Raw genomic sequence first — 7,987 nt, 5'->3', positions numbered from 1 at the left:
TTAGGCCTTGGAGCTGTAAAGAAAGATGGACTACATCAAATAACATGTATTTAAGGCAAGCAATTCCCTAAGATTCAGAGTTGATAATTGGGATGGCCAAAGATTAAAATCTCAGACACCTAAAATGTGAACTGCGTGGAAACAAAACTTTATAGCTGTTTCTCACTGTAATGCTCTGTATTTGTGACACGTGCTTAAGGACGAAACTGCAATGTCACAAAGAACTTCTTTAAATTATTAATAGCAAAAAGTAAACACTAATGAAAAGCCAAAATAGATTATCATAGAATTCTATTCAGGAGCAAGCACAATGATGATTTTGCAATATGTGAAAGTGACTTAAATAAATAAAAATTACTCAGAGCTTTATTCCTGCTGGGTCAGAATAAATTTTTAAAATTTTCTCCTACAGGCTACAATCTCTTTGAGGGATTGTCTGTTTCAATATACTAATACCCTCAACAATTAACACTGTACATTGTTCCTAGAAGGTGTCTGTAAGTATCTGTTGGATGAGTTGGTTAAATTCGGAAATGTGGACACTTCTAACAAATTTTATTGGTACAAATCTCTCTTGAAAAGTGTTTCTATCTAACCATTGTGTTGCCATGCTTCTTGCAGAAGACGATATCTATCACAGATTTCCTCAGAGTTGGAGGCAAGTGAGGGCTATTCTTTATCCATCATCCAAGAATCGGTTAAGTGTTAACTCTCTTTCATTTGATAATCACCTATGCTTTCTTATATCATTTTTGGGGAAATACCTCAACACGTTAAGTAGTCAAAGCCCCCCAGGTGATTCTAATGTGTAGCAAAGTGTGAGAACAGTTCTATAGAATATTTCTCTTCAGTTGTAGGGAAAAACAACAACCAAGCCACTGTTTTTAGATTTTTTTCCCTAATGTTGCAGGAAAATGGGGCACGAGAAGATGGTCATGTCCCAGATCTCTGGTGAGTCCCTGGAACAGCTGCCAACTGAGGGTCCTTGGCTTCGTGCAGGAAAGAATTCAAGAGTGAGCCATAGTACTGTGAAAGCAGGTTTATTTAGAGAGACAACACACTCCATAGGTAGAATAAAATCTTTCTAAGAAGGTGAGAACGGCCCCGAAATATGGGGTGGTTAGTTTTTATGGGCTGGGTAACTTCATACGCTAACGAGTGGGAGGATTATTCCAACTATTTTGGTGAAGGGGCGGAGATTTCCAGGAATTGGGCCACTTCCCACCTTTTGGCCTTTTATGGTCAGCCTTGGAACTGTCATGGTGCCTGTAGGTGTGTCATTTAGCTAATGTATTACAATGAGCATATAATGAAGCTTAAGTTGAATCTTCTGCCATCTTGGGCCTAATTGGCTCTAACCAGTTTTTTTTTTTTTTTTTTGTCATATCCTCAATGGCTGTGTCATTCTTTTAATGCCCTACCCTCTTCCCTTCTGTCTCACTAAGTGTCTTGTATAACACCATGGAAAAAGTCCAACTTCAGGAACTCAGTTACATTTTGCTTCTGTGTTCTATGTTGTTTATGGAACCTGCTCCCAAATTGCCAGATTGAAATATCATGTTTGCAGAGGATTTAAGACCTAATAAAACATTGCCTTTACTCTTGAGGTACAATACCAGCCTGAGTGGGTTTTCTATTCTTTATAGTTGTTTCTTAATATCATCATCATCACTTTCCTAATTCTACCAGTTTCTATTGCTGTGTAATAAATTACCACAAATGTAGCAGCTTAGTGTAATACCCATTTAATTTGTTAGCTCACAGTTTTCTAAGTAAAAAATCAGAAAATGAAGTGGTTGGGTTATCTTCGTAGGTTCTCAGACAGCTAAAATCAAGGTGCTGACCTGGCTGAGTTCTTATCTGTAGGCTCTGGAGACATATTTATTTCCAAGCTCATTCTTGCTGTTGGCAGAAATCAGTTCCTCTTGGTTGTGGGACTGAGTCTCCATTTCCTTGCTGGCTGTCAGCTGGGGTTCACTCTCAGTTCCTAGAGTCTGTCCGCAGTTCACACCATGGATGTTTTCTTTCTTCCAGGCCATCAGGAACATGCTTTTCTGACTTCTGATCACAATTCTCTATGACCAGCCAAAAAAAAAAAAACCTCTTTGGATTTAAAGGACTCAATTCAGCAGCTATTGCAGACATCTGTTCTCCAGATCTTGCTTTGGTGATGATCTCAGTCACCTAAGGCTTATGCTATTGTCCTGCATCCCCATCTTCCAACCTTCAACTCATACTCTGAAGTTCCAATTACCTGTCTATTTCCCCCAAGGCCTTGCTCCTTCAGCTCTAAGACAATATTTATCTCATTTGATTAAAGAATCTGCTTCCTCCACTAATGGACTGAGAATAGAAGAAAGTCCCAATAGACCTTCTTTACCCCCTGCAGGGGATAATTTTCCTTATTTTAAATGTTTACTGATTTTAAAGTCTACTTTGACTGTTGGACTTTAGTGGACCCTTTGAGAAGATACTTTATTACTAGAGGGAAGACTCTCTTCCTTGTTATAGGAAATGTGTTGAAAACTCTCATTTTTTAAAAAGGCATTTTGAAAGCATTCCAAGTGAAACAGATCATGAACATTCTGCTCCCCAAAGTAGAAGCTGTATATAAAGATGAAGATTTCTTATGCTGAAAAATGACACATTAAATATAGACGAAGGTAGTTTATGTGAATATTTTGGCCCAGTTATAAGCATTTTTCTTCTCTGTAGCATAGGTCTAGCTATTAACTTTCCCTATAGGCTGACAGTCTTACTGTTGCAGTGTTAACAATAGAAGATGAAAAATATGCTACTGTGAGAGTTTACGACTGTGAACCCATATATTTCAAAATCGATTTCTAATATGGGTTTACTACTTGGTCCCTATATATTTCCAGCTAAAGACCATATTAAATTCTGGTTGAGTTCTCTAAAACCTATGGCTCTTTTGTAGAAATTTGCTGTAATTAATATCAACATCTTATTGCAGAAATATTTTCTTCTATGACATAGATTAGTAAAAGTAATTTTCTTCTCTATACAGTCAATACCCATAAAGTGCCAAATCCTGATGTCTGCGATGCTATACCTTTAGATGTATCCTTGACCTTTGTGAATATTTAATTCTTACACTCAGTTTTAGGTCAGTGAGCCGCAAGATATCTTTTCTTTTGTTCCTAGACATTGAAGCAGAATCTCAAGCAATACCCACGACCCCAATATCACCATAAAAAAATCAACAGATGATCTTTGTTTGGTTTGCCATCAAGTATGTAATGTTTAGAACATTTCAGCTCAGGATGTAGGTACTACAGAAAAGCTTGCTAGGCATGTTGTCGTTTCTAACTCTTAGATTCCTTTTGTAGATCTCAGTATTTCCTCCTCTACAGAACTCCAAGGAAGCAATTGCTTTTTATTTGTGCTTAAAGATTAATAAATACTTTAATGTATAAACCCTTCAATTTTACTATTTGAATTACTGGATTAATGATCTCTGCTAAAAACTTATTCAGAGTAAATAAATTAAAATTAAATATTGTACGTCCTCTCCATCCATTTAATCTTCATCTATTTGTATATCTTTTTTTTTACATCTTTATTGGAATATAATTGCTTTACAATGGTGTGTTAGTTTCTGCTTTATAACAAAGTGAATCAGTTATATCTATACATATGTTCCCATATCTCTTCCCTCTTGTATCTCCCTCCATCCCACCCTCCCTATTCCACCACTCTAGGTGGTCACAAGCACCGAGCTATCTCCTTATGCTGTACGACTGCTTCCCACTAGCTATCTATTTTACATTTGTTAGTGTATATATGTCCACGCCAATCTCTCACTTTGTAACAGCTTACCCTTCCCCCGCCCCATGTCCTCAAGTCCATTCTCTAGTAGGTCTGTGTCTTTATTCCTGTCTTACCTCTAGGTTCTTAATGACACTTTTTTTTCTTAAATTCCATATATATGTGTTAGCATATGGTATTTGTCTTTCTCTTTCTGACTTACTTCACTCTGTATGACAGACTCTAGGTCCATCCACCTCATTACAAATAGCTAAATTTCGTTTCTTTTTATGGATGAGTAACATCCCATTGTATATATGTGCCACATCTTCTTTATCCATTCATCTGAATATGGACACTTAGGTTGTTTCCATCTCCTGGCTATTGTAAATAGAGCTGCAATGAACATTTTGGTACATGACTCTTTTTGAATTATGGTTTTCTCAGGGTATATGCCAAGTAGTGGAATTGCTGGGTCATACGGTAGTTTTATTTGTAGTTTTTTAAGGCACCTCCATACCGTTCTCCATAGTGGCTGTACCAATTCACATTCCCACCAGCAGTGCAAGAGTGTTCCCTTTTCTCCACACCCTCTCCAGCATTCATTGTTTGTAGATTTTTTGATGATGGCCATTCTGACTGGTGTGAGATGATATCTCATTGTAGTTTAGATTTGCATTTCTCTAATGATTAATGATGTTGAGCATTCTTTCATATATTTGTTGGCAGTCTATATATCTTCTTTGGAGAAATGTCTATTTAGATCTTCTGCCCATTTTTGGATTGGGTTGTTTGTGTTTTAGTTATTGAGCTGCATGAGCTGGTTCTAACTTTTGCAGATTAATCCTTTGTCAGTTGCTTCATTTGCAAATATTTTCTCCCATTCTGAGGGTTGTCTTTTGGTCTTGTTTATGGTTTCCTTTGCTGTGCAAAAGCTTTTAAGTTTCATTAGATACCGTTTGTTTATTTTTGTTTTTATTTCCATTTCTCTGGGAGGTGGGTCAAAAAGGATCTTGCTGTGATGTATGTCATAGAGTGTTCTGCCTATGTTTTCCTCTAAGAGTTTGATAGTTTCTGGCCTTACATTTAGGTCTTTAATCCATTTTGAGCTTATTTTTGTGTATGGTGTTAGAGAGTTATCTAATCTCATACTTTCACATGTATCTGTCCAGTTTTCCCAAAACCACTTATTGAAGAGACTGTCCTTTCTCCACTGTACATTCCTGCCTCCTTTATCAAAGATAAGGTGACCATATGTGCGTGGGTTTATCTCTGGGATTTCTATCCCGTTCCATTGATCTTTCTGTTTTTGTGCCAGTACCATACTGTCTTGATTACTGTAGCTTTGTAGTATAGTCTGAAATCAGGGAGCCTGATACTTCCAGCTCCATTTTTCGTTCTCAAGATTGCTTTGGCTATTTGGGGTCTTTTGTGTTTCCATACAAATTGTGAAATTTTTTGTTCTAGTTCTGTGAAAAATGCCAGTGGTAGTTTTATAGGGATTGCATTGAATCTGTAGATTGCTTTGGGTAGTAGAGTCATTTTCACAATATTGATTCTTCCAACCCAAGAACATGGTATATCTCTCCATCTATTTGTATCATCTTTAATTTCTTTCATCATTGTCTTATAATTTTCTGCATACAGGTCTTTTGTCTCCTTAGGTAGGTTTATTCCTAGATATATTATTCTTTTTGTTGCAGTGGTAAATGGGAGTGTTTTCTTGATTTCACTTTCAGATTCTTCATCATTAGTGTATAGGAATGCCAGAGATTTCTGTGCATTAATTTTGTATCCTGTTGCTTTACCAAATTCACTGATTAGCTCTAGTAGTTTTCTACTAGCATCTTTAGGATTCTCTATGTATAGTGTCATGTCATCTGCAAACAGTGACAGCTTTACTTCTTCTTTTCCGGTTTGGATTCCTTTTATTTCCTTTTCTTCTCTGATTTCTGTGGCTAAAACTTCCAAAACTATGTTGAATAAGAGTGGTGAGAGTGGGCAACCTTGTCTTGTTCCTGATCTTAGTGGAAATGCTTTCAGTTTTTCACCATTGAGGACGATGTTGGCTGTGGGTTTGTCATATATGGCCTTTATTATGTAGAGGAAAGTTCCCTCTATGCTACTTTCTGGAGGGTTTTTATCATAAATGGTGGTGAATTTAGTTGAAAGCTTTCTCTGCATCTATTGAGATGATCATACTGTTTTTCTCCTTCAGTTTGTTAATATGGTATATCATATTGATTGATTTGCGTATATTGAAGAATCCTTGCATTCCTGGAATAAACCCCACTTGATCATGGTGTATGATCCTTTTAATGTGCTGTTGGATTCTGTTTGCTAGTATTTTGTTGAGGATTTTTGCATCTATGTTCATCAGTGATATTGGCCTGTAGTTTTCTTTCTTTGTGACATTCTTGTCTCGTTTTGGTATCAGAATGATGGTGGCCTTGTAGAATGAGTTTGGGAGTGTTCCTCCCTCTGCTATATTTTGGAAGGGTTTGAGAAGGATAGGTGTTAGCTCTTCTCTAAATGTTTGATAGAATTCGCCTGTGAAGCCATCTGGTCCTGGGCTTTTGTTTGTTGGAAGATTTTTAATCACAGTTTCAATTTCAGTGCTTGTGATTGCTCTGTTCATATTTTCTATTTCTTCCCAATTCAGTCTTGGCAGGTTGTGCATTTCTAAGAATTTGTCTATTTCTTCCAGGTTGTCCATTTTATTGGACAACAAGCATAGAGTTGCTTGTAGTAATCTCTCATGATCTTTTGTATTTCTGCAGTGTCAGTTGTTACTTCTCCTTTTACATTTCTAATTCTATTGATTTGAGTCTTTATTTTTTTCTGGATGAGTCTGGCTAATGGTTTATCTATTTTGTTTATCTTCGCAAAGAACCAGCTTTTAGTTTTATTGATCTTTGCTATTGTTTTCTCTTTTCTTTTTCGTTTATTTCTGATATGATCTTTATGATTTCTTTCCTTCTGCTAACTTGGGTTTTTTTTTGTTCTTCTTTCTCTAACGGCTTTAGGTGCAAGGTTAGGTTGTTTATTCGAGATGTTTCCTGTTTCTTAAGGTAGCATTGTATTGCTATAAACTTCCCTCTTAGAACTGCGTTTGATGCATCCCATAGGTTTTGGGTCTTTGTGTCTCCATTGTCATTTGTGTCTAGGTATTTTTTTATTTCCTCTTTGATTTCTTCAGTGATCACTTCGTTATTAAGTAATGTGTTGTTTAGCCTCCATGTGTTTGTATTTTTTACAGATCTTTTCCTGTAATTGATATCTAGTCTCATAGCGTTGTGGTCAGAAAAGATACTTTATACAATTTCAATTTTCTTAAATTTACCAAGGCTGGATTTGTGATCCAAGATATGATCTATTCTGGAGAATGTTCCATGAGCAACTTGAGAAAAATGTGTATTCTGTTGTTTTTGGATGGAATGTCCTATAAATATCAATTAAGTCCATTTTGTCTAATGTATCATTTAAAGCTTGTGTTTCCTTATTTATTTTCATTTTGGATGATCTGTCCATTGGTGAAAGTGGGGTGTTAAAGTCCCCTACTATGAATGTGTTACTGTCGATTTCCCCTTTTATGGCTGTTAGTATATGCCTTATGTATTGAGATGCTCCTATGTTGGGTGCATAAATATTTACAATTGTTATATCTTCTTCTCGGATGGATCCCTTGATCATTATGTAGTGTCCCTCTTTGTCTCTTCTAATAGTCTTTATTTTAAAGTCTATTTTGTCTGATATGAGAATTGCTACTCCAGCTTTCTTTTGGTTTCTATTTGCATGGAATATCTTTTTCCATCCCCTCACTTTCAGTCTGTATGTGTCTCTAGGTCTGAAATGGGTCTCTTGTAGACAGCATATATATGGGTCTTGTTTTTGTATCCATTCAGCCAGTCTGTGTCTTTTGGTGGGAGCATTTAATCCATTTACATTTAAGGTAATTATCGATATGTATGTTCCTATTCTCATTTTCTTAATTGTTTTGGGTTCGTTGTTATAGGTCTTTCCTTCTCTTGTGTTTCTTGCCTAGAGAAGGTCCTTTAGCATTTGTTGTAAAGCTGGTTTGGTGGTGCTGAACTCTCTCAGCTTTTGCTTGACTGTAAAGGTTTTAATTTCTCCATCAAATCTGAATGAGATCCTTGCTGGGTAGAGTAATCTTGGTTGTAGATTTTTCCCTTTCATCACTTTAAATATGTCCTGCCAG

This window comes from Lagenorhynchus albirostris, chromosome 4 (genome assembly GCF_949774975.1).
Source record: "Lagenorhynchus albirostris chromosome 4, mLagAlb1.1, whole genome shotgun sequence".
Lineage (NCBI taxonomy): Eukaryota > Metazoa > Chordata > Mammalia > Artiodactyla > Delphinidae > Lagenorhynchus > Lagenorhynchus albirostris.
This window is presented reverse-complemented; position numbering follows the sequence as displayed.